Source organism: Emydura macquarii, unplaced genomic scaffold (assembly GCF_026122565.2).
Source record: "Emydura macquarii macquarii isolate MOO-44397 ecotype Brisbane River unplaced genomic scaffold, CSIRO-AGI_Emac_v2 contig_2422, whole genome shotgun sequence".
NCBI lineage: Eukaryota > Metazoa > Chordata > Testudines > Chelidae > Emydura > Emydura macquarii.
Window position 1 is genome coordinate 34,880,366 of NW_027132559.1, and position 15,705 is coordinate 34,896,070.

Consider the following 15,705-nt stretch of genomic DNA (forward strand, 5'->3'; position numbering starts at 1 on the left):
ATGGACAGACAACAAACTGAGATAGACTGAGAGGAAGCAAGAAAGCCATGAAGCAGCCTGAAAGTCTGATCTCAGAAGAAGCCTAGAGACAGCTTTTGGGTCAGGGCACTGGCTGATAGAGCTTCTTTGCTTACAGCCCAAGCTTATCTCCTAGGTTGGGTTCCTCCTGTGTTCAGAGAAGCAGGACTTTGTACATTCCTTGTTAATAAATAGGGTTTCATCAAAGAAAATACCAAACTCCATCATCAACGTCTATTTCTGTCTGGAATTCTGGGCCCTGAATTCTGACTAGCTGCTCAGGTCAAAAAGGGGTAACGATACTGAAATATTTTGGCTGAGAACCAGTTTTGATTTGGAAATGCTGCCATGATGTCTCATAGGTGTTTTAATTTAGATGCCTTATGTTCTCTATTCTTTACTATTGGCCAGGCTTCCTGGTTGTACTACATCTCCCATGAAGCACCACAGTCTCTTTTCTAGGAAGAAGGGAGACAATGCATCCTGGGAATCCCTGTCCATGGTGCATCATGGATGATGTAGTCTGTCTGGGGCCCCCAGCCTATGGAAAAGAATGAGGACACAAAGCAACTACAACTCCCATGGGGCACCACAGAAGCATTTCCAGATCAAAACATTTTCAGATTTTTTGTTTTGTTTTTTTGAATATTTCAGTTTTTGATCATTCAGTTTTTCATTGCAAGAATGATTTTTTCCGTGGAAAGCAGATGCTTGTGAAAATTGTTTCGTTGAAAACCAAATGTTTTATCAAAAATTTACATTAAAATTTGATTGGCCTTACTTCTGAGCACCCACTGCTCACATTGACTTCACTGAGAAGTGTGGATGCTCAGCAACTCTGAAAATTTGGGTGCTTATAACTGATTTATAAGTTATAAAGCAAAATGTGTTCCCAGGATTGAGCCCTATGCTAAAAATAATAACAGAGAGAGAATTCAATAGTCTGCAACTTGGCTCCTGCATCTTGGTGTGTGATCTAAACATTGGAATAAGACATTATAGACAAGAGGCTCTTAGTGATTTTGTAAATTTACATAATCCTTTGATGTCTTGGTGACCTCAATACCCTACTTCAGTGATACAGCTGATAGTCTGAAATAACATTCTGTGTACTGTAAGCTCTTTTCAGGTCTCATTTGTACTTTGCATTCTGCACAGTTCTTATGAGTGCTAACTCGTAATGGGAATGACTCAGATACTTGAAAATAAAAAGAGTTATCCGCTGCCTATCAGCAAAGATGATGTTTTTTAGGCTTAGATCAGTTGTGAATTTATATTTTTTGTAGCATACCATTACATTTTTTAATTAGGCAGAAAGCACTGACTTTTGGGTTGAGCAAAGGAGGTTGAACAAAAATACAGCTTGCCCTGATTTTCGTATGGTACACATTTACACATTTCAGATGGTAATTTGTGGTTTACTACTACATCTTATTTAACTGTTAACACATTTTGCATATTGTAGTTATGTACTTTTTAAGTTAGTGCTCCTGATATATACAAGATTTAATAACACTACAGAGGTGAGTAGTGTTTTCTCTCTCTGTGTGTTCTTACACCATGCTTATCACCATATCAACAGATAGAGGCAGAATTTGAAGCCAGGCCCTAGGGATGCAGGACTGTGTGTGCTCTTGAATAGAGACCAAAGCCATCCAATCTCATCTAGTTATGGATAATTCTTTTTAAAAATGCTCTGTGCCCATTCTGCTCTCAGTTTCTATGAAATCATTGGTGATCCTGGGGTATAACTGGTGACAGAATTTGGCCCTCTGTTTTTAGAAAATGTTTCAAGGGAACATGTTTCCATTACTTTGCTCCTGGTGTATGTTTAGACCTCAATAAAATACATTCACTGACATTCATTCTCAGTTTAAAATCTCAATTTTTTTATGCTGCACTGAGACATGTCTGATATGTATTGAAATGTCTACATGGAATGACATGACATCACAAGTCATGGTGCCGACTAATAATAATTCACCCTGGAAATTTGAATGGGAAAAGAACAGGACTCTTGGAATTGCAGCAAGTGCTTTGCAAGCTTGTTATCATCTCCATTGTCACAAAGGTGTTCTGCGCAGCCTTAATCTGAATGTTTGAATTTACTGATTCCTTTGTCTATACAGATTGCTATAAAAGCACCTGTTTCAATTTAGGTTGCATACAGCTATATATCCAATCATGTAAAAAAGAGGAAGGACGATCCAGAGGTTAGAGCAGTAGCCTGAGAGTTGGCTTCAGCTCCCTGTTCCCGCCCAGACCTCCTGCATAACCTTATGTAAATCACTTAGTCTTTCTGTGCCTACTTTTCCCATCTGTAAAATGGGGATAATAGCACTTCCTTTCCTTACAAGGGCATTGTGAGGATACATTAATAATTGTGAGGTACTCAGATACTACAGTAACAGGGGCTATGTAAGTATCTTATATAGAGTTTCAACTCTAGGCAGAATAGGGGAATAAAACCTCTGATTACATGCACTTGCTATTTTATCTGCAGGATTAAATGGACCAACACATTCCATTTTGGAGATTAAAAAATAAAACTCAAAGCAGCAGAAATCACACAGCATTTTATAGAAACTCCCTTGAACGCAGGTCAGCCCATTTACACTCATTCCTGTTTCTACTATCTGATTTTCTCCGAGACACACTGAAACAACCTAATCAAAAATGACAAATTAGTGAACCACAGAACTCTTCTCATGCTATGACAGCCACACCGGGACACTGAATGCTGGTAGGGTAAAACAAGATATATGCTGCTCTACCACTTTATTCATATAGAAACACAAAATGTTGATCCTAATACTATACAAAATAAGCCCTTCATCCCTTACAAGCTGTCGCTGTATTTCATACATTTCCACTTTTTGATGAAACTTCTCAGTATGTGACTGGCTAAGTGTGACCCCTGAAAAACAGTTACTTAACATTGCTGAGCTTAATTTATCTGAACTTTAGAAACACCATGATCTCTATGCTCTATTTAATTTGAAACTGGCTCTACGAATTCTATAGTCATTGGCATTTGTAGTTAGTAAACTTAAGGCTTCAGCAGATGTAAGACTACAGCTGGCCAAACTATTCGTTGTGAATAGAAATGGCTAGAAACCAGAACTTCCATTTCATGGGAAATTCCAACAATTAAAAAAAAAAATTGTTCCAAAAAAGAAACCAACCATGAATTTTTGAAATTTCGCACAAAACAGGAATTCCAATTTCCATTTTAAAAGAGTCAAAATGACATTTAATTTCAACCTTTTCTAAGCTTGCTAAGTTGCTCAAAGCACTGGCAGCCCACCAGGCAGGGAATAGGGCTGCTCTGGGAGCCAGGAAACCATGAGAGCCGCAGTGTTCTCCCTCAAAAGCCAGGAACCCTGGAATCCTCTGCTGTGAGGCAGTTTGCCTGATGGGCTGCCATGGAGATAGGAAGCCTTGGAAACCTGAGGAGCCAGGTGGGTGAACTTGCAGGAAACTAGTCAGGAATCTGATGAAATTTCATTGAAATCACCACATTGCTGCATAACATTTCAGTTTCAACAAATCAGCACTTGTGACTGAAAAAAGTTCCACTGGAAAAATGTTGACCACCTCTAGATATGAATATTTGTCAGGAATTTAGCTTAATTTATGGTTAGTGAGTCAATTATAAACCAATCCTGATTTTCTCTGAACATGTCTGTTATTTGTAAGTATTTGTAAGTATTCTTTGACTAATTTGACTGAATATTTTTAAAATTTCAGATTGCAACAAACTGTGCTTCAGCTATTCATTATTTGTTATTATTTCTGATTGGCCACTGAAGCCATGTGTACGTTTCTGATTCCTGATTGGCTGAGTGAAATGCTCTAAATAGGGGAATAAGAAAGAGCAAATGGTGAATAGCAGAGTTTATAAAAACACAGGGCTAGACTGTCACAGCCCTTACAGGGCTAAACAGAGCAATACGGGGCAATAAGTCCACATTTACTCCCTTGTTTTCTCCTGCTCACATTTTGACTCTGTCCACAGAAAAGCAGTGGGTACTTACTTGATACACCTACCCTGCAAGTGAGTGTGGAGCATGGGAAGACCCCTCTTTCATCCCACCCATGCAATCCCTGCCAGTCACCAGCCAGGCATACAGGGGGAGAAAGCTGTCCCATGAAAAGGTGTTAAATTACTTGCTCCCCCTCCCAGACCAAGAGGGGAGCACAAGAAGAATTGTGACTGAGTCATAATTAGAGCAGTGCAAGAAACTGATTTTCTTGGTTCACTGGCTAAAGAAAACAAAAAAAATTTTTTTTTTAATTTTACATTGAATGAAACATTTAGTTTTCAAGTGGGTTTTTTGTTTGTTTTTTTAAAGATATTTTAAAAATAAAACTGAGGTAAAATCTGAATTGAAATGTTGTCTCAAATCAAAATGTTTTGATTTTTTTTTTTTGCCAAATTATTTTAACAAAAACTAGTTGGTGAATTGGCCACAAATTTGCAGCATGTTTTGGTTGACTTAAATCCGCATTCTTCAGTGAAAAAAAGTTTTGTCTGAAAAACTTTGCTTAGCTCTAGTCATAATTTGTCCTCTGGTCTGCTCCTTGGGCAGCACAGCCTTGTATGGCCCCAACTCAGGGCACATTGTCTAGCCCATAATGAATGACATACTCAATAGATGGTTTAAGCGCCACAGATCCCCAGTGATCCCAAGGAGACTAGGGCCATCTGCACAAAGGCTTTCTGGCTTGCTGGATCTAGAGTCCCCTGCTACCCTCTGCATCACATATGGAGTATCGGGGACTCCCTTGCGGACCACTGCTCCCAATCATGGGAATGCCCCATTTTAGAAGGGCCAGGAAAAATATTGCTGCATTAACTGCTGACCAGCTTTCCTAATAGTGTCCAGGGGGTGCAAAGGAGAAGGTTCTCGCACCAACAGTAAGATTGTGTGAAGGGACTGAAAAAAGGCAGTATTAAAATAGAGTTCACTTAACAACTGAAGAGGAGGCAATGGGAGGAAATGTGTTGGTGACCTCATACAAGCAAACAAAGCAATGAGTTCTATTGAATCAGGCTATTAATACGGCTAGTGAAGTTTTCCAGTTGTGGCACCAACATGTAGTTGATGGTTTAGAGGAAGATAAAAATAACTAGTTGATTATGGAAGGCTGTAAACGGGAGAAAATGCCTTCTTAACCAACCCAGGCTTAAATTTCTAAGACAGAGGTTTGATAACCCATATCATTATGTTTGCTTATATGGCTGCATAAATTGTCAATAATCACAAAATAATCCAGTCCTTTTAAAAATCAATCAGTGTTTGTCACAATGAGTTTTCATGGAGGTGAAGTCTACAGTTGTCTACACTATGCTTAAAGTAGTATTTCCTTGTCATAGTATCATAGGACTCGAAGGAACCTTGAGTCTAGTCCCCTGCACTCAAGGCAGGACCAAACATTATCTAGATCATCCCTGGCAGGCATTTGTCCAATCTGCTCTTAAAAATCACCCATGAAGGAGATTCCACAACCTGCCTAGGCAATTTATTCCAGTGCTTAACTATCCTGACAATTAGGAAGTTTTTCCTAATGTTCAACCTAAACCACCCTTGCTGCATTTAAGCCCATTGTTTCTTGTCCTAGCCTCATATGTTAAGGAGACCAATTTTTCTCTCTCCACTTGAAAACTGCTATGTCTCCCCTCAGTCTTCTTGTCTCCAGACTAAACAAACCCAGTTTTTTCAATCTTCCCTCATAGATCATGTTTTCTAGACCTTTAATCTTTTTTGTTGTTCTTCTCTGGACTTTAATGCAATTCGTGCACATCTTTCCTGAAATATGGTGCCTAGAACTAGACACAGTACTCTATTTGAGGCCTAATCAGCATGGAGTAAAGCAGAATAATTATTTTTTGTGTCTTGCTTACAAAACTCCTGCTAATACGTCCCAGAACAATGTTTGCTTTTTTTGCAACAGTGTTGTCTCATATTTAGCTTGTGATCCACTATGACCCCCAGGTCCCTTTCTGCAGTACTCTTTCCTAGGGAGTCATTTCCCATTATGTATATGTACAAATGATTGATCTTTCCTAAGTGGAGTACTTTGCATTTGTCCTTATTAAATTTCATCCTATTTTGCTGGTTATAAGTTTAGTACATTTCAATCTCACTGACTATCCCTTTGTTTACTTTATAACAATGCAAAATATGTAACTGACATTCCATGTTGATGCATTTGAAAGGGTGAGCTGTAATGCATTGTTTCTTCAGTTTTCCTTTCCTCCAACACAGGATAATGAGCCAAATTCATCAAAGGAATAATTAGGAGATATTTTTCCTATTTCGTTGTCAATCAAAACCAGCAATTCTATCCATTGTTTATAAAGATTTATAAAGACTTTTAATTATAAATTCTAGTGATAATTATTGACCTTCTAAACATACTGTAAGCAGACACCAGATTTCTCTATTAATCAAACGCCAGTAGATATGTGAAGAACATACTTTTAATATTTATGAACTGCTGTGTTTAGCTAAATGAAAAAGGCACATTTAGGTGTTGTGCTGCACACTGTTACTTTTAAAAACCTGCACTAAGTTACACAATTAAAGTTGAGAAGACAGAACAATGTTATCATGTCAGATTTCTTCAGGTAATTGACCATGATGTGATACTTTTGTTAAAGAAAAACAGTCTAAAGAATAACAGAAATAAGAGCTAGAAAATCCCTGCTGTATAAGATTGTGTCCATCCCCCTATTAGTGCTGGGATATTTTGTATAACATATTTCTAATATGCTGTCTAGGCTAGTCTTCAATATCTCCTGGCCCAAACCAGTGAGAGTTTATTCTGGGTTGCATTAATTCCCCTTGCAAAGAGAGTATAGCAAAGGTGTGCTTTAGGTAGCAAAAGACGCATGACTACCCAAAAAGCTCTGCTGCTATGTGAGAAGATGATTCTGGTGAGCAGCATGGAAGTGGCCTTCTGCAGGGTTGAAGCACCCATGACGCACAGATGTCCAAGGCCTTTGAAGGGAGCAGTTGTCAGGTAGTCTGTGAGATAAACCTGTTTCTTTTGCTGGCTGTGCTCCTGTGGGTTTTAACAATATGGTCCTTTATAATCGGTTATTGTCAAGGAACATGCTCAGAAAAAAGACATGAATGGGAAACTGTGTTATTGTATTGTATAACCCTGATCTTTCACAGCTTTTAAGGCAAGAATAGACCATTAGGATTCTCTAGTTTGATCTGTTGCATAATACAGATTGTAGAACATTATCCACACCAAGCCCAATTACACCTGGTTGAACTTGAGCCCTGACTGACTTAGAATCGTGATTTAAGGATTCCAGGTGATGATGAATCCATTTCATCCCTAGGCAGCCTGCTTCAATGGTTAATTATTCTCACTGATAAAAATATGTGCTTTATTTCCAGTTTGAAATGGTCCGGTTTCAATTTCCAGCCTTTGGCTCTTATTATGCTTTTGCCTACTGGATTAAAGCGCCCTCTAGTATCATATCTTCTCACCATGCAGGTGCTTATAGACGACAAACAAATCACCTCTTATTCATCTCTTTGATCCCCTAAGTACATTGAGCTCCTTAAGTTTCACTGCAAGACATGTTTTCTCGACCTTGGACTATTCCCATTGCTCTTCTCTGAATCCTCTGCAATTTTTCAGTGTTCTTTTGAAAGTATGGATGCCAGATCTTGACGGACACAGTGTTCCAGTAATGATCTCACCCATGTCGTATATAGAAGTAACCCTAACTTTCTCCTCCTATTTGATATCCTGTTTATACAGCTAACAATCACATTGTATCTTTGAAACACAACATTGTACTGACAGCTTATGTGATACACTGTATCCCCTTACTTGCAGGGTGCTGTAGGGAGACCAGATCTCCCGATTTTATAGACACAGCCCCAATATTTGGGTTTTTTTCTTATATAGGCACCTATTACTCCCCACCTCCAGTCCCAATTTTTCACACTTGCTATCTGGTCATCCTAGTGTGCTGTACCCTTTTTCTCAGGATCCAGATTTTGACTGCCATTCACCCTAGCTCCTCTGACATCCAAGCCCCAACCCCAGTCTACCGGGAGATCAGAGAAGATTCCTTGGTAGTAAAACCGTAAACTGTACTTCACAGACAACACTGGCTGCAACTCTCTTCAGAGACCTCTGTTGCTGATGGGGCTAGAGCATGGTAGGAAGGGTCAGAGAGAAGTGAAGGTCTGCAGGGAAATTTGTTGAAGAAACACAGCTTCCAGGTCTGTAATGGAGGCAGATTTTCCATCTGGTAAACAGTTCGCAAGAGTGGGATCCCACTCTGATTTAATTTTACCTCATCCATCAGCCCAGGATTTAAAACTCCCAAAGCCTGTCAGGTAGCAGCAGTGGGTAGGATGAAGGCTGGAGCAAGGATGGAAGGCTCAGTGAGCCAAGCAGACAGCTTAAGAAAATGGAAGTAGCTGGCATTTCTTGGCAGTCTGTCAGATTTTCTTTGCACAGCTAAATTAGTTTGTGATGAACAAGGGGAATAACTCTTTTTGTGGTTAATTGAAACATTGGAAAGCTGGCCTATGTCTGAGAAATTGCGATGATAGTAAGTGTGGGTGAAGTTTAGAGTTTAGTGATTTGTACTTGTTTAAAGGGGAAAAGAGAGAGAGAAAGAGAGAGAGAGAAAATGTAAGGATCAAAATTTCAGCAGTCATTTTAAAATGTTTTTATTTGAAATGTTAGGAACTAACTTATCCAAATGATATAATGGAAAATCCAAACTATACTCTGATCAATAATTGTAGTAAATTTAGACACTAAATTCAATCACTGAATTATGAAAGGGACTTTAATCCTACTTCTAGAGAAAAGTGCCTTTACTATGGAGTTATTCCCAACACTTTCAAAATAAAACTTAAACATTCTGCTGTTTAGACTTTGTCTGTTTAAGATGTTCACTCCTTGCTGAGTATTTTGTGCAGATAACACATTATGTCAGTGGTTGTTGTAATAAAGTATTTATACTGTACACAGGGTGACACTTATTCACTTTTTTTCAGTTTGATGAGGTGTGTGAATTACTACCAGTGGTATCCACGGCCATTCTTTGCTAATGAGAATTGTAAACAATGTCTCCCTTGCCTCAGAAAATATCAACAAACAAAAAATATGCTATTATGCATGGTATTGTAGTTTCCAGGTCAGCTTTGATCTGTCTTGTGTTATTTTGATTTCATCCTGATTCATCTTTTTTGCGTGCTACTTGATTCTATGCTTTCATGATCAGTAGTTTTGTTTGTTTTCTTGTTGTTCCCCCTCCCTGCCTTGTCTAGATTCCTAATGAGCAGTTACACATTTCAGACTTGTAAAGCCTGCAAGTTAGTATAAGGAGGCAGAACAATTCTGATAACAAAACAAGTTGTGACACTGAGAATGAAGCAAGTGGCAAAGCCTTCTGAAGAATGTCAATGACTCATCATATAAATTATGGAATACTTCAAGAAAAAATGTGGCGTTACTTTGTGTAGAGGCAATAGTTTGGATGCGCTGCGTACATTAAGTTAAAACTATTAGAAGAACATTAGGCTCTTCACTAGCACCAGAGCATGTGTATGCTCCAGCAACACTTTTGTATGGAACGTCCATCGAAATGTGTGGATCCTAAGGGGAAAAAACAAGTCTGGAATCATACTCTGTTGCTGCATGCACTTTTGAAAATCTGCCCTAAGTGAACACATTTACTGGATGTTCTGAGCAACCAATGTGATGTAATACAGTCCAGAAGGGGTTAACAGACTGACTGTAGACCTTTGGATTTTGAATGAAATGGTTAGATTCTATTAAAGTAAAGGATTTACAACAGCCCAAGGACAGTTTGATGAATCTAGTTCCACAGAAATAGATGGATGTTTGTCATCTGAGTGAAGGTTTGCTGGTTTTGGTACCTTGAAATATGTGCACTGATGTTGCTGCCTATGTTTTATTCAAGACAAAAAAAACCCAAAACCAAACCTGTTAGTGGGAAAATTAACACTAGGATTCAAAGCCACAAAAGCAAAGAGATTTAGTAAATCTTGTACATGGGCAGTCCCCTGCCTTGCATGACTCTCAGTGCAAGGTCAGACCCTATGTTTGTTCATTCTCTCACTCACCCTCTTTCCCCATTCATTCTGGAACCAGCTGAGCCCTTGGGTGTCCACATTCTGCACCCTCTCACGTTTTTCTGCCCCACATTTCAATGACACTATGTGCCAGCCAGTTTCAGACTTCCTGGTGGAGCTAGGATTGTGGGCAGCTGGCACTGTTGCATTCTGCTGCAGGTAGACTTTCCCCTGCCAGGAACCCACAGCCTAACAGCAACGCATCTAGCCGATAATGTTGAAGTAGTGCAATGAAAATTGTTCTAAGACACACACAGCCAGTAGCATGCCCTCTCTAAATCACATGTAGAACATGTAAGTATTACTTACATAATGATGAATGTATTTTATTGATCATTGAAGCTATGCAAATGAAATGTACTTGAGTCATGTGTCCAGCAATTTAATGGTAGCTGCAACATTTCCTCTTCTGTGCCGCTTCTTATTTTCCCTTGGTTTGTCTTAAAAGGGAGGATAAAGACAAGTGCCACTCTAAAGCCAGTAATTGTTTCTTAATGGCAGGCACTCTGTCAAATTAGCCTTAGCACCCATCTAAGAGAAACCTTTGATGTGATTTGTCCAACTGTTAAAGCTATTAGTTGAAACTTGAAATTGATTAATTTTGCCCATTGCATTAACCTCCTCTTGCATATTCATCAGTTTCTTATATCAAGCAAAGTTAATGCTCCTTGATGTTTAAATATTTTAAAAACCTGAACACAAAAACAAGGAAACTTTTTTTTTGTAAGTACCACTACCAATGAGGCAGCCTAGGACTTTTGTTTTTAACAAACTCTTAATGTATCTAAAGCTCTTAGTAGACTGACATGCCAGCAGAGAGAACTCATAACTGGAAAGTAGAAGAACACTACTACAGAAGGGAACTGGAAAACCTAGGGCTAGATCCAGCCATTATTTTGTAATATGGAATTTAATTGAAACCAATAGTAGCCTTGCATAAAAACCTGATGACAGGGTATGTGTAAAACCTTGAATCTAATGAATGTACACATTAGTGTTCTGCATGAGAAAAAGGGTGCAGCTTGGATTTCAATATGAGAGCCATCTGTTCAATTCCTTATGTCTGAACCAGGAAGACATTTCAGTGTAACACACACAAGATATCCTATCCTGAATTCAAAATTTATGTGTATTACACTTTTCTGTGTACACCAAAGGTTATTTCAGATAAAGATGCTTGAAATGTCATCTCATCTGCCTGCTACAAGTTACACAGAAAAAAACTAATACACTGATTTTAGTTTTATACATTAAGCCTCTAGGACCAATTGTCTGTTTCTCCTCAGTACTATTCAACTGGAAAGTATTGTCCATAACATCAACTATATGCAATACAAGTGCTACTGTGATGATGAGGGGCATGTAAGTACTTGATCTACAACCCAACTATCTGTCCAACCAACCAACAATTGAGTGTTGAGCCTGTGTATTGTTCAATAATGGAAACAAATTCTCTATCAAGAAACAGCAAAAGTGTTTCCTGTCAGGCATCACTCACAGATGGTATTTCCAAGATTTCAGTCTGGTACATGTTATCCTTTACTGAAAGAGGATATATCGTAATCACTGTACTGTTCACACTCACAAAATGTCACCTTCTTAGTACATCTTTTGCTCTGCTTCCTCCACTCCCTTCCTTCCTGTAATCTGTGATTAACACTTGATGTTTCAAGAGAATACACAACCAGATCTTGCTGTTTTGCTTTCATATTTTTCTTGTTTATCTTGTTTTTTCTTGAAATTGCTTTTGCTCCTTGGGGACTTGAGAGAAGATCTGGTCCTTAGACAGCATTTTAAAAACAACTTAGTTGGGCTTTCTGACACTTCTGTTTGGCAGAGGCACTGAAATAAACCAATACATTTGCTATCCAGTGACCCACTGCAACTAGTTGAGCAGTTACCTGTAAAAATTAATAGAACCACAAGGTTTAAACTACTAGCTGTCCCTGTTCCTAGCATAGAACTCCAGGATAAAATAGGGTGCAGGGAGGAAGTGCCTTGTGAGCTCTACTCCTGACACAAGCTTTATTGGAATGGGAGAATTACCAGCAAAGACTAGCATGCTCTGGTGGTGAGTTTGAATCCTGCATTAGATAATACATTTATAAAATATTAAATGTTGAAAATTAAATACTGAAGCATGTGAGATGGAGTCCATCTCAGGAGTGGGAAGGGTGAGGGGGTAGCCGGGAGGTTACAGCAGGGGTGGGGACAGATCCTGCAAGTAGCTGCATGGCTGCTGTTGCTGGAGTTCCATGCTAGCCAGTAGGGGGAGCTGCTAGCAAGGAACTCCAGTAACTATAATCACAGCTGTGAATGCTGAAAATAACCAATCATGAATATTCAAGTGAACTGAGGGGAGAGATCTTCTTTCTGCTCATCACTTGTTTGCATGAGGAAAGTTCAAAGACAAACTGTACAAAGGAGTAACTGACTTACTCACAAGCATGCTTGTTCTGAACTGAAACTGTGATGAACTTGTGACCATAGGAAAAACCCATCTGTGGGGTTTAAAGAACTAATCACCAGCCAGAGTCCTTGTCAGAATGAGGGGTTGATCTCTGGTAAACTTATTAGCATGGGTGTACATTCTTTTATTGTTCTTAATATGTTTTCTCTGTAATGCTTTTACCTTAAGAATAAATGTGCTTGCTTGGAAAGCAACATGATAACTTAACTGTAGCAATTGCACTGTTTACCATCTCTGAGGAGAAAAGTAAACCAGGACTGCTTAGACAGCCTGACTTTGCTGGGGAGTTCACAGTATGGGCAGGAAGCTGTGCAGTCTGGAAATACTCTGTTCAGGAGACAGACATGACAGCTGAGGAGCTCACAGCCTAGAGTGGGTGCCCTTGCTGGACCACGGAGAGTGGACTACAGGTGCAGTTGCCTGGAACCATAACACTTATGTCTTAGTTTGTGGAAGGATTATAGGATTTCATTTCACATTTAAATTTCCTGTAGGAGTCCCTTTCAGGATTCTGATGCCAATGAGTGATGTTTTTTAGTAACAAAATGCATTAGTGGTTCTGTATGTTTCACACTGGGAAAGATTTTGAAGCAGCCCTGAGGGAGTCATAAGGGATTGTTTTTAGCAAATGATAGTCATAAGGGAGTCCCTTGCACTATCACTCAATTTGTTTTAGTGCTCAGTAGTAGAGAATGTAGAGTCAAAAAAGCTTTTTGTACATCAGAAATGGTACTAGCAGGCTCATAAGTAGCTGTTGGATGTGTTAAGGCAGGTCTTCTACCTATTCCTTGTTCACTGTATGCTAAATGAATTTGTCTATGTGAAATGAATCTATTCACCTGCATTCATAAGTAAGACTTGTGCTGTTCCTTTATACAGCCCTCTGAAAAGAATGTGTATGAGAGGTTACAGCTACTTATTGGAGATGCTTTAGGACACATGACACCAGTTCTGCTGGATAGAAGATCCAGAAGAGGTTTTGAGGGGGAAGTACAGAATATGTTGAGGAATGTCAGCAGGAAACATGCTGTTGCTACCAAAATACCAAGCCTCTGGCACATGCACATTGGTATTTCCTAACCCCACTCTGGCCCCAAATGTTTGGAAGTGCCCAAATATTGGCAAATATACTCCTGCTGTTGTAAACTGATTCAGTTGTGCTCTCTGATACTGGGTTCACACAAAGTGACTGATATTTTACAAGATATGCAGCAGTGGAGAGAGGCCCACTGACGGGGGGAGGAGGAGGAGGCAAAGCGGGGCAAGTGCCCAGGGACCTGGTGATTTAAAAAGGCCCGGATGGATGGGAGGATAGATACATATCCTCCTCTCCTCTACATATCCCCTTCCTCCGAGGGCCTCGCCGCTCACGCTCTATGTCCCTCCCCTGAGTCCAGCTTATTTATTATGTGTCATGCAGGTTCCCGGGCAGCTGAGGCAGTGGTATCTGCTACTCAGCTTTCCAGGTTCATCAGTAATGTCCCTGGGGAGTCCAAGGGACACAGGAAGCTGAGTAGCAGATACCGCCTCCTCAGCCGCCCACGAACCTGCATGGCACATGATAAATAAGTAAAAAAGTCCAGTGGAAGCTCACTGAGACCTCAGACATCCCTTTCTAGGGGGCCATTGACTGTTCTGCCCATTGCTGTCAGTGGGCCTGAGAGCAGACCCTGTGTATACGGTGAAATTCACCCTTGTGCAGAGTGCCATTGCACAGCCTTGGCAATATGAAGTCTCACTGAAATGGTGGTGGCCAGAGGTGAACTCCATCTTGTGGAGATGGAATGAGCCTTTGAACAGTTATCTTCTGTAACGTTTACACAACTCATTGTGGGAAAATCAACTTTTTATTATACAGGTCTAGGAGGTAGAATATTATTTAGAAGAGAAATATTTTGCTTTAGGAGGATAAATCCTTTTTGCAGTCAGTAGAATATAAAATCCACACTAAAAGTTAAAATGCTTCTTTCTCTCCATAGGATGCTTTCTGAAGCAAAATGTAAAAACAGTTTTCTCCTGAAAAATTTACCATTTGGTATTCCCTAAGTGACTGTGAAGTCCCTTTTCACAGGAGATATAGCTCAGAAAAGATTTATGAAATGTGGCAGGGCAACATCAAGGCCTTAAAACCATTAATTTAAAATGACTTTCCCCTTCATTCTCCTGTGTAAATTGCTGAGCAATCATTATTTCTTTTTACCTTCTGCTCTCAGTAATATAGTTTGTGTCATTGTAGGATCACAGTTCCTTGACATTAATTATACACAACTAAGATGCATTTTTTTTATCTCAAATCCATGAGGGAAAATTGTGTGAAGAGATACAAGATGCACTGAACAGTCTAGTTGTTCTTACTGAATTTCATTTCAGCTGTGCTCTTTTTTTAAACCCTGCTTTGAAAGCTTTTTCATTTTCAAAGCTGTAAAGAGGTCACTCTACATTCAGAGCTGCTTACTGTTGGGTGTCTTAAAATACAGGATGATAATGTAGAAAGAGAGTCCCTCAGGACTGTTCACTTCTGAGTAACTACACTTAGATGACATGGCAAGGATAACAATTGGATCTTAACCTAAAACCCCAGTAATAATAAAATGGAACCATATAAGTCAGAGATGGAAAACACCTACAGTATTAGGTCAGCTAGTCTGTCTCCTTGCCAGTACAGGCTTGCTACATCTGGTATATTCTGCAGTGTGAATTTACTGGTTTTAGTGCTCAGTAGTAGAGAATGTAGTATAATTTACACTATAATTTCACATTATCATGATTCACCAATATATTAACAGTAGTGAAAAATGACAGTGTATTTAAACTAAATTAAATGCTAAAAATGTTTTTATCAATGTACACAGTGATAGGACCAAATTCTGTGCTCATTTGGATGTACAGAAACACATCAGACTTGATTTAGCTTTTGCTTGTGCCAGTCTTGAAGGAACTATCCTGGCTTCAGTGTGATTCCACAGCCTACCTGACTCCACCATTTGTGTGAATGGAGAATCAAGCCTTTTGCTTCAGTATATTTGCATATGAGCAACTAGAAATGTAAGTAACTAACAATATACAGTC

At 39.3% G+C, this 15,705-nt stretch overlaps 1 protein-coding gene across 1 annotated transcript in view; it reads right to left on the minus strand.

The window, feature by feature from the left end:
• ZNF804B (zinc finger protein 804B) overlaps nt 1-15,705 on the minus strand; it is a 335,249-nt gene that overhangs the window by 149,541 nt on the left and 170,003 nt on the right. The window lies entirely within an intron of this gene.